Raw genomic sequence first — 13,368 nt, forward strand, 5'->3', positions numbered from 1 at the left:
CAGGAAGTTACTAAAAAGAAAAAGTTTTCTGTTTTAAGGTATTTAAAACACCTTCTCACAGTGCATTCAAGGTTTACTGTGTCTTTGTCTGAGGCACTCCTTCCTTCTTCATTCACACCCGTCTCTCACACTGATGAGTTGCTTCCTGCCATCTAAAGAAAGTACTTTTATAGTACTGCTTTAGGTATGAACACTCTGGAATACTTTCTGGTCCTTGTGAATTAAATGTAAATTAATCTGCTAAAACTGAACAACTGATGGAATGTAATACAGATGAAAAAGACCAGACTTCTTGCTTGATCAGTATTTAATGTTCCTCCTGCCATCTTCTTCTGATTATTTTTCTATATCTTTCCTTTACCCTGTTGGCCATGAAGAGAAAGCTGTTTGATACATCAGATTTAGTTCTGGTGATGATTATAGAATTTATTATCCTGGCTAAATTACAGACAAATTGTGAATAAGAATAACTTCAGAAAGTTCCTGTAATTGGGGGCAGATCCAACTAACCTTGTGGACAGGCACTTCAGGAAACAGAACCATAACTCTATAGCTGTTACACAGTCACCTGAAGGATATAGTAGGCTAATGTGGGCCAAACTGGGCCAAAATACCCATTTTAATATGTCATTTTGCATTGTCAATAGAGAACTGTGTTTGCCAAGATGTCACTAAGAGTTGGCTTTTTTTTCTACACTCCTGTATTAGGTGGTTAATGCAATGTTCAGACTGGCACTCAACTGAAGAGATGCATTAATTTGACAATGAGTTCAAAGGTATTCTTGCAGACCTAAGTTATTACATGACATAACTTTATATGATGCTAACAAAAAAAAAAAAAAAAGATTACTTACATGCAGTAAATACTTAAGATCTTGCACTTTTATAAATTTATTATAAAGAGGAATCAGTCCCTAAAAATGAAATTCCATTTATCCAAGATGAAGTATCTGGAGTCTCTTAAAAAAATTCAGTTAACTGTATGCACAAGTGTGATTATTGTGTATTAGAGGTTAATCAGGCTTTTTTTCATTGCATGCTGTAGAATATTTGGTTTACTGGAAATGCTGATTTTGGAAAGACAAGACAACATTTTGTGTCAATATCTTGATTGCTACTTTTCTCAGACCATCTTAGGAGAACCTTCACAGTTACTGCTAAGACCTGATTTATTTTAGCTCCAGGAATTTGCTACAAAATGCATTATGAAGAGTTTTTGCTTCAAGCACTGAAGAATTTCACTGTTTATCTGACTTTACCTAAGTTAAGGAACTTGAGTGTAACTGAGAGGCAGATTACCAGATATAAATGTAATCAAATTGGATACTTCTCTTGTGTAATAATCTTTTATTTTAACACATAAATAAGTAATATCACTGTATTTAGCTGGTGGAGCTATTGCTGTTTGAATTGCTACAGGCTGTTGTGGTACTGAGATAGGAGAAATCAGTTTTCCTCATCTTATGTTTGTGATCATATTATTCAGTTTCTTTACCAGGTACCAGAAGTGTTCAAATTACTAATATTTATAAAAACAGCTTAATGGAGCCTCAGTATTATGTAATATGGTCTGGAAGTTGTTTGCATCTCTTGTAGGAAATTATAGAAGTGGTGGCACAAGTGGAAGATTCTGTGGTTATGGATTAAACAATTACCTTTTTCTATATATTGACATTTAGACATGCTGGTTTCATTTCTGCTAATAAGAAAAAAAAAAAAAAAGTAACTCCAGTGAAGCTACCAACATGTAATTCTCAGTTTAAAACCAGAAAACAGTATATAGCTCTTGAAGGTGATCCATCGTAGATGATTATGTTAGAGTGTAAATGAGCACAACAAATTTCATAAACAGGAAAAGCTTAAGCAAATGGAGAAACCATGTTTTAATAGTTTAGGTGAGTGTACACTTATTCAAGATCTATAGGAATATAAAAACTGGGTATGAGATACTTTCTCAGCATATTTCTAAGAGACTTCTTTAAACATTTGTCACAAAAAAAATTAAGTAAAGCAGGTTAAGAGTTATTTCTCCCTTGCTCTGATGTTCAAGAGTTGAGTAATATGTGCTTCTTACTGCAGAGAACTCGAAATTAATCACACCTCCCAAGCTGCAGCAGCAGGGAATAGTGTAGTACTGCAAGGCATGAAGTGCTAACCTTACATCCCCAATCAAGCAAGTCAGATCCATTTTGCTGGTTGGCCTGCAAAATACACATAATTCAATTATTTGGTATGTCTTAACATTAGAAAATGTTAGTGACTTCAGTAGCCTAATGGATGGTTGTTTTAGTTCTTCACTCTTCAGTCATTCTAATGGTAACATTAAAGGAATTTTGTCTTATGCTAGGCTACAAAAACAGGAGAGTTCCTTTCCCCAATTCTCCAGAACTTAATATCCTGATTTGCTGTCATAGAGAGCCACAAGTATGACCTTTATTTAGTCTTCTATTGCAGAGAAAGCAAACAGACAGGTCTCTGCCACCAGAAATTAATGAAATGGCGTACAAGTTTAGCTCCTGCAAACCTCAATATCTGCAATACATTCATACTACTTCTTTGCTTTCAATAATTATGTGCCCAATACGTTTTATTAGAAGGAAAATAGATTTGCTTGCCTGCTTTGAAGGTCTTTGAGTGAAAATTTGACTCACTGAGATCTATCGAAAAGAGCAGCTTCTCAGAGGAGGCTTCTGTTGGAGCTGATCACTTGAAGTAACATTTACTTGCTAATTTCATTTCTGTAAATAACAGAAGTTGAATCATTAGTGTACAGAAGGCAAGCACTTCCATCACCAACAAACAGCCTGTCTCAGGCAGACTGGCTCAGGCCAACGTGGCATCATTTGAAATGTTCAGATGACATGGAAATCCCCACATGGCGCACTGTCACTGTGACCCGCTGTGCTGCCCGTGAACCCAGGGTCCCAAAGGGTGTGAATTTTAACAGAAAGTCTTAGTGTCTGATGTTTCTGCACTCAAAGCAAGAGCCCTTCTGCTGTTCCTTCAGTGGAACAGAATTTTGCTACCATGGAGATACTTCACTCACTTTCTTTTCTTCTCCTGTCCCTCTCATTTTTATTGAAAAAAAAAAAAAACTTGCAAGGGAACGGGGAAGGCTAATTACATACCACACATTCAGGAGTCTTATTTTAGCCCACAAGAGACCAATAAGTTTATTAATATGGTCACTGGCTATTGATTTTGAGCCTGTAATTACACCATCAAACCTGTAATGTCTCAGGGGGATTCAATATGTAGATACACCTTGCTCTCTAGGAAGAAGGTGTCACTGATCCTGTGAAAGGTGGTTTCAAGTTTAGGATTTCTCAACTGGCCAGAAAAGAAATAATCAATAGTAGATGTCCATTAACAGTATACTGACATCTACAATGAAAACAAGCAAGTCTCTAACTGTGGCATGTCCAAACACCGAAGTTACTGATGCAGGAGGAGGGGAATTCTTTTTGTGGAAAATTAATTAAGTAACTATTTTTGCTTAAGCCAGAAGTACACTGTGAAAATAGGAGCACAGAAATCATTATACCACTTAATGAAAATTATTCTGAAAATACAAAAAAGTAAAATCTGAGGCATTTTGCCAATACTTTGAGGCTGTCATTAAAAAAATTTCTGAATGTATCTGTACATCCCATCTACTACTGAGGTATAAATGCAGGACACTTAGAAAATGGCATATGAAATTAATGACATCAAGAATTTAACACAGGCTAGAGCCAGGCTATACAACTTTAGACTTGTCATCACAGACGAGTACAAACACTTTTATATGTAGACACACTATGTCTGTATCTATAAATACCTTTCCATTGGCATACCAAGCATATCAGGCATTTTATGATGTCTGAGAGAGCCACAGTCTTACAGATAAAGTGTATCTACTTAATCTCCAGAAAGCTATTTTAAAACCATTGTAATTTCATATATTTAAATGAAAACTAGAAGTAATGTTTTGTTTGAATTCTTTTTTTCTTTAAATTAAACAAGTTTATTTTAAAGGTGTTTTCTACAAGAGTCTGAGTTTCTTGATATCTTACATCTAAATATAGTGACAGTTTTTCTAATGGCTGAAGAGTATTAGGTTTTGACAGAGTATAATTATGATGAGAACATCCTGGATGCCAAAGTGATGTGTGGTCAAGAGACCAGAAGGAACTATATTTCTGAAAACAGAAATAGTCTGAACATATATATTTCCCAAATAATTTTGTATATTTCATCATTTAAACCTCGTAATTTGAGATTTTAAATGTTTCAGGGGCCCTTCTCGGTGTCTTTGCTGTTAATACTACATGTATTGATTTTTAGCTTTTCATTTTTTAGAGCTGTACTAAATTAGTTTGAACCCTTTGATTGATCATTTTTAAGCGACAACCTATATTTATTAGCATTTAATAGAAATGTTCATTTGTGTTCAAAGGAAAACGTTAATGGAGTGGGAATGAAAGAAGAAGACTCTTTTTTAAGTCATCTATGTTCTAGCACTGGAAACTCTGTCACAGTGATTACCATAAAAACAAGCCATCACTTAGCAGGTTCTAGAAGTTGTATAATTCTGATGCATGACTTGCCAGTGGCAAAGGGTTTGCACCTTTCTCAGGCTCAAGTGTTAGTTATATGGTCACAGCACATCTGAATATGAAACTCAGAAGAACAAATCCAAAAGTACTGTCTATTTCTTGACTGAATGTCCATCCTCACTGGAGTAGTGTTCAAGCAAATTATTTCCATGTATTGTTTGTAGTAATAAGTCCTGGAATTCTGTTAGATAAGTGCATTGACACTGACTTTATAGGCAAGCACTCACTCTTGTTTAACCTCAGCACAAGCACAACTTTTGGTCTATGGAAGCTAATGGAGAATATCACAGTTTTAGGACTGGTGCCGCTCTAAAGAGCATCTGTTGACTTTGGGCCTTTGCTTCCCTCTCTGTTGGGGTAGAAATCTAAACGTCTAGTCCTGAGTCTGGGGTGAGATGATTGCAATTCATTGTGATTATCCAAGGAGTCTGAAGATCAATACTTGCAGCTTTGGTACAGTTTCACAGTAAGTGAGCCAGTAAGCAAATAGCTTTGCAGAAGTGTAGTCCTTCTTTGTTCGATGGGATTTTTTTTACAATCACATTGAAAAAAATAAATAGCCTACACACAGGCTAATGAGTCATCCACAAAAGTCCCTCACCATCACTGTGCATAACAGGCTTCTTGTCCTGGTCTGACTCACGATGAGCAATTTAACCAGCTACAATAATGCTCTTGATCCTCTCCCCCTCCCAGCCAGGTAGGGAAAGGAGAGAGAGAATAAAGGGAGAGAGGCTTCTCGGAGTGAAAACTAAACTAGACAGCTTTAATTAAATACTAATGATAAGAAAATATATACAATTATATATAAACATGTTCAGGAATGTGCAAACCCCTATTGCCTCCCCCCACCTGCAGCAAGTCCAGGTCATCTCCTGAGCTGTGAGCAGTTCTGAAATGTCCCGGAGCTGCTGGAGAGAGCAGCAGAGCAGACAGGAGCTGAGGGCAGAGTGATGAGGGTCAGGAGTGCATGGGCCTGGGGATCAATGGTGATGGATGGAAGGAGTCCTCCCTGGATGCCAGCCATGGACTGGAGAGAAAGGAAGAAGCAGGAAGGGTCTTGATTACCATGATCACTGACCTTACACCGAGCTTACATAGATACATGGAATTGAATACTTTGGTCAATGTTGCTGTCCGTTTTGTCCACTCCAAATGGGAGGGCAGATACAACTCTTCTGCTCCTCTAGCATCTGAGGTGGCAGAGCGAAGTGACCTTAGCATCTCAGCAGCAACATAAACATTTCAGTGTTATCAGACCCCTAGCTGGAACACTTGCTGCTAGTTAAGAGAGCTCGCTGAAATAAATAAGAAAAAAAATCAGTAAAAGGAAAATTCGCTTCATCCTGGCTCAAACCAGGATGCTTCTCCTAAGATTCTTAGTAATTTATTTTTACCAAATTACCGTACCAAAGTTATTTTCTAATTTTTGTTGGAACTGAAGGGACTGCTTTGCTGTGGATAAATGTAAAATAAAGATTCTGTTAGGGAGATTATGTCAGGCTTTGCGCTCATCTCTGATACTTTTTTTTCACAAATTTTCCCTGTGCTCAGATGGCACAAGTTAAATGTTTAGTAATTTTTAAATTCCACCAGCAGGCTGCAAGTGTACAGTGTGTCAGACACTTTTCCAAACAAAAGTGCAAATGGTCAGCTACCAGGATGAGGAAAAACTATGTCAGAAATATGGAGAATGTTTTTTTACTGGCAGAAAAAGTAACTGTTGAAGACACCAAAGATTAAAAAGATGCAGGAGTTAATGAAGCTACTTCAAAATGTTAAGGGTGCAATTTAGAATTGCTAGGCATTGCTGTTTCTTTACCAGCCATCACTCAATCTGTTTGTGCATGTTTCCCCAGTTTGGCTGCCATTTTTGATAATCCAGTTCCCTCCCAGCTGAACACATGTTCTTCTTTTAACTTGAAGTAAGTTAGCCTTTTTTCTTCTGAAATAAAACAACAAGAACAGGACTTGGCATTGCTGCTGACATCACCAGCACCTCCTAATGTTTTCCATGTTGCAAAATAATCAATGTGTATTTTAACCACTTCTGTCTACTTTAATTTTTTAAGTCAAACTTTCTTTCACATACCAAGTCTAATTCTTGTTGAATATTATTTCAAATATTTTCAGGAACTTTGTTACTACCTCCCAGACTGTTTTCTTTATATGTTTCAACTGTAGGAATCCTAAAACCTGTCTTCAGGATTGTTTCTCAGTCTTGTGATAATTAAAATGTATAAGCAATTATCTGCTGTTTCCACTGTCTGGTTTACAGAAGTTCATATACTGCAAGTTTGCCCTTAAATGCATCAGTGGTATTTTAGAGGCTGTGTATTCATAGAAGGCAGCATTCATTTCTGAAAAAATCTGTTGAACCATCTTGTAAGCTCTAGGCCTTTTCCTTTCATTTTGATACTGTCGACCAGATTAATTCATGCTTACCTCTTTCCATATGAGTCATGTGCTAGAGAGAGGATTTCAATTCTATTCCAAATATTTTACATGGTTTCAGTTTGAAGGACTCAGACATAATGTTACATGTTCTCAACTTGCTCCTTCTGAGCCTTTGAAGATGCTATTGGGATAGAATGTAAGTCCTACTGTGGTATAAAATTTCAGTGTTTCCTTTGACTCTGGTTGCAGCTACGATTTTGCAAAAAATTCAGTCACTCAGCCATTCAGATTCTATTTATCTCAGCTATCCCTATATGATTCCTTGAAATGCTCTTCTTTACTCTTATTCGCAAACCCAATTAAGAACTCTCAGGGCCATTAATTAATATGGTTTACAATTTACATGTGTTGATTTTTGTAACTTGACTTATGTGTGATTAAGTGGCCAGAATGGAGAACATATTTCTGATTACAACCTTTGCTTGGAAAAGAGTGCATAAAACAGGCTACTTGGTGTTCTTAGTTGAACATGCCTTTTCTCTGTCTTTAATACCTCATAACTCAAAGCTCTTGAGGATCTTAAGTGAACTGATGTATTAACTAAAAAAAATCCCAGAGCTGACAGAATTAGAAAGGGAGGAAGGATATTATAAACTATTGAATTAAACAAGAATACAAGTAATTAGTCATAAACCTCCTGGTGGTAATGTGTTAGAAGATTGTATTCTGAGGAATATGAATGTAGCTAGTTAGAAATTATAATTTCTTTATCTGAAAATTATATGCATGAACTTTTAAAACACAAAATCTTTGCATACGATCTAAAGTAACCTTTTTAGGAACTGAATTATAATGAAGGTTAGTTATCCGACCAGTTCCTGCAAAGAAACCTGTAATAAAAATCTGATCAGAATTGTAGAATCATTTATGTTGAAAAATATCTTTAAGATTGAGTGCAGCTGTTAACTTCACACTGCCAAGTCCACCACTAGACCGTGTCCCTAAGCACTACTACACTTCTTTTAAATACCTCCAGGGATGGTGACTAGACTACTTCCCTGGGCAGCCTGTTCCAATGCCTGACAACCCTTTTGTTGAATAAATTTTTCTTAATACCTTTTTATCTAAACCTCCTCAGGCACAGCTTAAGACCATTTCCTCTTGTTCTATCACTTGTCACTAGTGAGAGGAGACAACCCCCACTTCACTACAACCTCCTCTCCAGAGAGCGATAAGGTCTCCCCTCAGCCTTCTTTTCTCCAGACTAGACAACTCCAGGTCCCTGCATTTTTATGGTCAAGAGAGGACAGTTCCTGAAAGTAATCTATGTACCTGATACTTCAAAAGTGCCACTTTACCAAAGCTGGGGAAAATTATGAGCAAAGTATTAAATAAAAAACCAGCACAGTACTGCAGAGAAGAACTACCATTTTAAAGACATTTATTAGATTAGGAAAGAAAGATTCAGTAAGAAGACAGCCTTGGCTAAGAGTTCATCTTGACTCAGTAGCAAAGGGAAGGAAAAAGAAATGCAACATGGAGGAAAAAAACAAACCTTGTAAAAAATCATTGGAATTCAAATGTAGAGAGTACAGAAAATGTTAAAGGAGAGTTTAAATACCAACAGCTGTTAAGGTGACACTAAAAGGGTAGACATTTTAAACTACATTAGAAGATATTAGCAATGTTAAAAGTCCTGAGGATGAAGAAACCATGAAGCAGGCAAACCAGATGCCACTATCTGGTTTATGTCTGAAGGGAGCATAGCCAGGTGCTGTCACATGAGCGTGATTAAATACTTTCTAATCCATTAGCAATTAGGGATAATTGTGAATGCTACTGAGCTGGAACTAAAACAGGCCCAGATAACTTGCAGCCAATATTTCTGAGGACGTCTTGTTCTGTCTGATGTGACAGTTAAATAAAGCATAAACTCCCAGAGAAATACCAGAAGACTGGAACAGTGCTGCTGTTATGCTACTATCAGCTGTAGCTTAATTAATTAAACACTGCCACTAGTCAGCACAAGCAAACACCCTAATAAATTTTTAAAAAACACAACCAAAACAAAAACACAAAACCAACAACCAAAACATTTGCCTCGATATTAATGAATACTTTATGATAAACTGAAGAACAGGATGAGAAGTGATACAATCAGGCTTCCTGTTTCAGCTCTGCCACAGGGAGGGCTGGAGCACAGGGTATAAAACTAGACCATCCAAACAGGCTTTTGTGGGAGGTAATAAATACATTAATTTTAGTAAAGTTTAGACTACACAATACAAGATAATATGAAAATGCAAACCTTTATTGTATTTGCCAGCAACAGAAACATGTATTTTTTTTCCAAAACATCTTTTAATCTGATATGTTTCTAAGTTCTCCTTTGAACCCTCAGTTATTTGTCTTTATCAGCACTGTAGAACACTTAGACCTGACTGAATTTAAAGACTGCTGTGAGCACTCAATGCTGTAACAAGAGAGGATGGATAAAACAGATACCAAAGCATTTATGTAACAGTAAGTCTAATTAGTGGTTTTACTAATAAAAATACAAAACATCTTTTGTCATACAACATGACTATGGGCTTGTAGTTAAATGTACATCAGCTCCTTTATTCCTGCACACCATAAGCTTTTAAAAACCAGAACATCAGTAAATCTTAACACTAGCACACACATGTGGAATCACTCAGGAAAGTTTTCTGACATGGTCAAACTTTTAGGATTTAAGTGAGAAGTTTTTCTCATATCCTTCTGCTTATGAGATCAATAATCTGAAAATTTTCTCATTTGCTCATATTCCTAATGTCTTTTTTATATTTCTCATGAGATAAGGTACACTAGCACTTTTATTTTACTCTACCGTTTTGTTTGCTTGCTGTGTTAGGTTAGTGGATAACTTCGTATTGCAAAGATGAGATTAGCCTACCATGCAACTAAATTAGCAAAATTTGGCTATTGTAAGTCTCAGTCATCTGTTAGAAAGCAACCTGAGCTGGTTGTTTCCAAAGTATTCATGCTGCAAGGACTTGACTGCCTGCAAAGGTTTTGCCTTTTGAGAATTGGACTGCTTTGTGGCTTTTATCCAATTAATTGTTCACATTCAAAGTGCTACTTTAATTGGAATTTTTTAATCCAAGCATTTCTGCTGAAAGCTAAGAGTATATTAAATAATGTGTACTTAGAAGGCAGTTGAATATGGAATATTTTTTCACTGCACCAGTATTTGTGGTCATTAAACCTGTCAAACTTGATTGGGCCAGTAACAAAGTTTCTCTGGGCCCATCCCTTTTAAGGCATGAAACTATTATGAGTTACTGAGCAATGACATATACAAAGTACACAGAGTGCCAAAGAAAATAAAGAACTCGGCTGGAGTGAAACTTTATCACTGTGTAATACATAAAATCAAATAGGAACTAAACCACCCACCCTAGAGAGAAAGCCACACATGATTGTTAGTGCAAAATCAATTTTGAAGTATATATAACATTTTGGGTCTGTTTCTCTTTGAATCTCTGTGTCATATATGGCTGTTTATTCCTAAGAAAACTGGATATAAACCAGTACCAAATAAAAACTCTGTATCCATTTTCAGAAGTTAAAAGGATCATGCTCTAGGAAAAAATAAAATAAAATAAAATAAAATAAAATAAAATAAAATAAAATAAAATAAAATAAAATAAAATAAAATAAAATAAAATAAAATAAAATAAAATAAAATAAAATAAAAGCAGCAAACAAAAAACCACAAAACATATTTCTAATTTTTTCAGTACTTCTTGACTGAATGACAGCAGGATTTCCAATGCTCTTCTACCACTGTTCTAGCTCATAGTAGGAGAAACATGTTCTAAGCTGCAAATAGCAAAGAAAAATTATATGAATAATTTAGAAAAATACTGAGATTGTATTGGTATCAGGTATTCTGCCTTGAAGTTCTCTCTCCATAGCAACGATACCCAAAAAGCCACTGCTGGCCATAAAAAATAAATAAATTCAACTTGTAAAAATACCAAAACTGAAGTTTCATTCCTCATTGCACTGATACATTTTTGCTCATGATCTTACTAATACATGACCTTTCCCGCTTCTAGACACATTACCTATTTTATTCAACCAGCTACTTCCATGTAAAGCACATAGTACAATAACAGGACAAGAAACGCCTGAAAGTCACATCTGCGCTCCAGGTTCCTATCTTTACCCAAATCCACAAGTTGGTACCCTCCTGATTTGAAGATGATGTTCACCCTTAAGGAGGCAAAACAACAATGAAAACCTGACCAGCAGAAAACAGCAGTACCTCATTTTGTGTGGCTTTGCTCTTGAAGAGTAACAACGTGCAAACAGAAGAATATATTTTCTTACAAGATACTTACTGAAAATTACTTCTGACTGTCCATTGGGTCAGACATAACCACCACCTCACATAAGACAAAGGAGGGATTTAAAACTTTTCCAACCTGCATGTGAGAACAGCTTTTTTCACCTACTTATCAGCAACACTGGCATGTCAAATGTTCAATTTTTTACTTTGCACCAGATTTAAAAAAATCTCAAACCTACCCATAGCAAAGCGTACACTTTGTTTAGCTGAAGACAGATTTTTCACCACTGATGGTTATTTATATTGTAACCAGCTGAGAACCAAATCTGCTTCTAAAATCTTCTTTGATCTCAAGAAAAAGCTATACTGGTACCAACCACTTGCATATCTCTGAGTTTTTGGCAGCCTTCTCAGAATAGTTAGGAGTTCATATTGCCAGCATCTGTGGGAGCGGACACCTTTGGTTAATGGTGGATCAGCCAAAGGCGTTAAGGGGCTACGTGCTGGGTGCTAATAACTGGTCTAGAACATACGAGTAAGTCTTAACGTTCTGCACAGCCTCTTGGAACGTAACTCTTAATAAATCCTAGAGGCCGCTACAGACAGCGGCGGGTGCATTTCTATTCAGCTGTACCGAGAGAGATGTAGCAGCGTTTTGCATAAACAAAGCCCTGAGGAGTTCAGCAGAAGATTTGACAGCCTTGATAGCCTCGCACAATTATATTACTCAGACACAGGATAGTCAAACTGTAAGCAGTGCAAATTTATTCAAGGAAGCAACAAGTTGGAAAAAGCAGCACTGATGTTTGGAAGAAAGCTTAAGCATATCACATAAATGTTAATCCTAGGAACAAATTGCCCAAAGCACTTCCTACGTTATAATAACTTGTTATTAGATGAAAAATAGGTGAAATGAAGTGCCATACATTGGGAAAAGTTCTTCAGCCTGTTAAAATTTACAGGTAGGGAGCTCCGCGGTTATTGAGAAATTCTTTAGAACTTGACTGAACAAACCCCCCACCTTACCTAGAAGTCTAACTCTGCTACTTGTAACAGATGAGAATCTGTGTGGCTTCCCTTTTCCTCTCCCTTTCTTCAGCTGTTGCCTTATGACATTTTTTTTGCTGTTAAAAAAATCACTGACAAAGGGAATCGGGACCCTCCTCCACTGAAAAAAAAAGAAATTTTTGAGGCTTCTTAAGCATGTTGATATACTTCTGTGGAACCATGGAGGAAAAAACTCACATAGTACAATCATCAAAATTCTTCTGTAGATTCTTACTTTTGCTTTTTAATAAGGCTAATAGAGCACAAGAGTTGTACACTAAGAATTAACTTGGATTTTGCATTTTTTTTTGGTGAGCCAACTGTAATGTGTGAACAAAGATATTATATGAATTTTCAAATATGTTAGTGTAGTGGCAATTGTACTGCTGTGTATACCCTTCTGTTTTTACAAAAAAAAACAACCCTGATTCTGACACTTGTATCCAAATGTTTCTACTCGTTATCAAATACTATTAGACAAGGCAAATACTTACTTGCACTGGCTATGAATAACGTTATTCATAGAAAAACCACATTTGTATGAAGCTCCAGGATCACCAAACTCAGAGGATTATGACTTCTTTACAACTTGCCTGCATCCTTTCCCGTGTCAGGAAGGTATTCTAAAAGGTTACTGGCACTAAAAAGTAAAAAAAGTCATTAGCTTTCAAATTATGAAGCAACTGCTTTACTATTACTTACTCTTACATATTTAATTGGTAAGACTGGAGACAACTATTTTTCGTAGACCTAAAAATAGTAAGCTTTGATTGTAAAAGACATTTTACATGCAACTACCTATGGAGAAGAAACCAACAAATCAACCACTTACGCCTTTTTGCATAAGTATTTGCTTATCTATTTTTTAATGGTTTCACATGGCACTTTTGCATAAGTTTTGAGTAAAAATCTTGCCAGTTGTTATTAAATGGTTCAAGTATCACTACAAGGCTTGTTTTCTTCAGAACAAACCAGTGGAGAAGAAAAATG

Source organism: Apus apus, chromosome Z, assembly GCF_020740795.1.
Source record: "Apus apus isolate bApuApu2 chromosome Z, bApuApu2.pri.cur, whole genome shotgun sequence".
NCBI lineage: Eukaryota > Metazoa > Chordata > Aves > Apodiformes > Apodidae > Apus > Apus apus.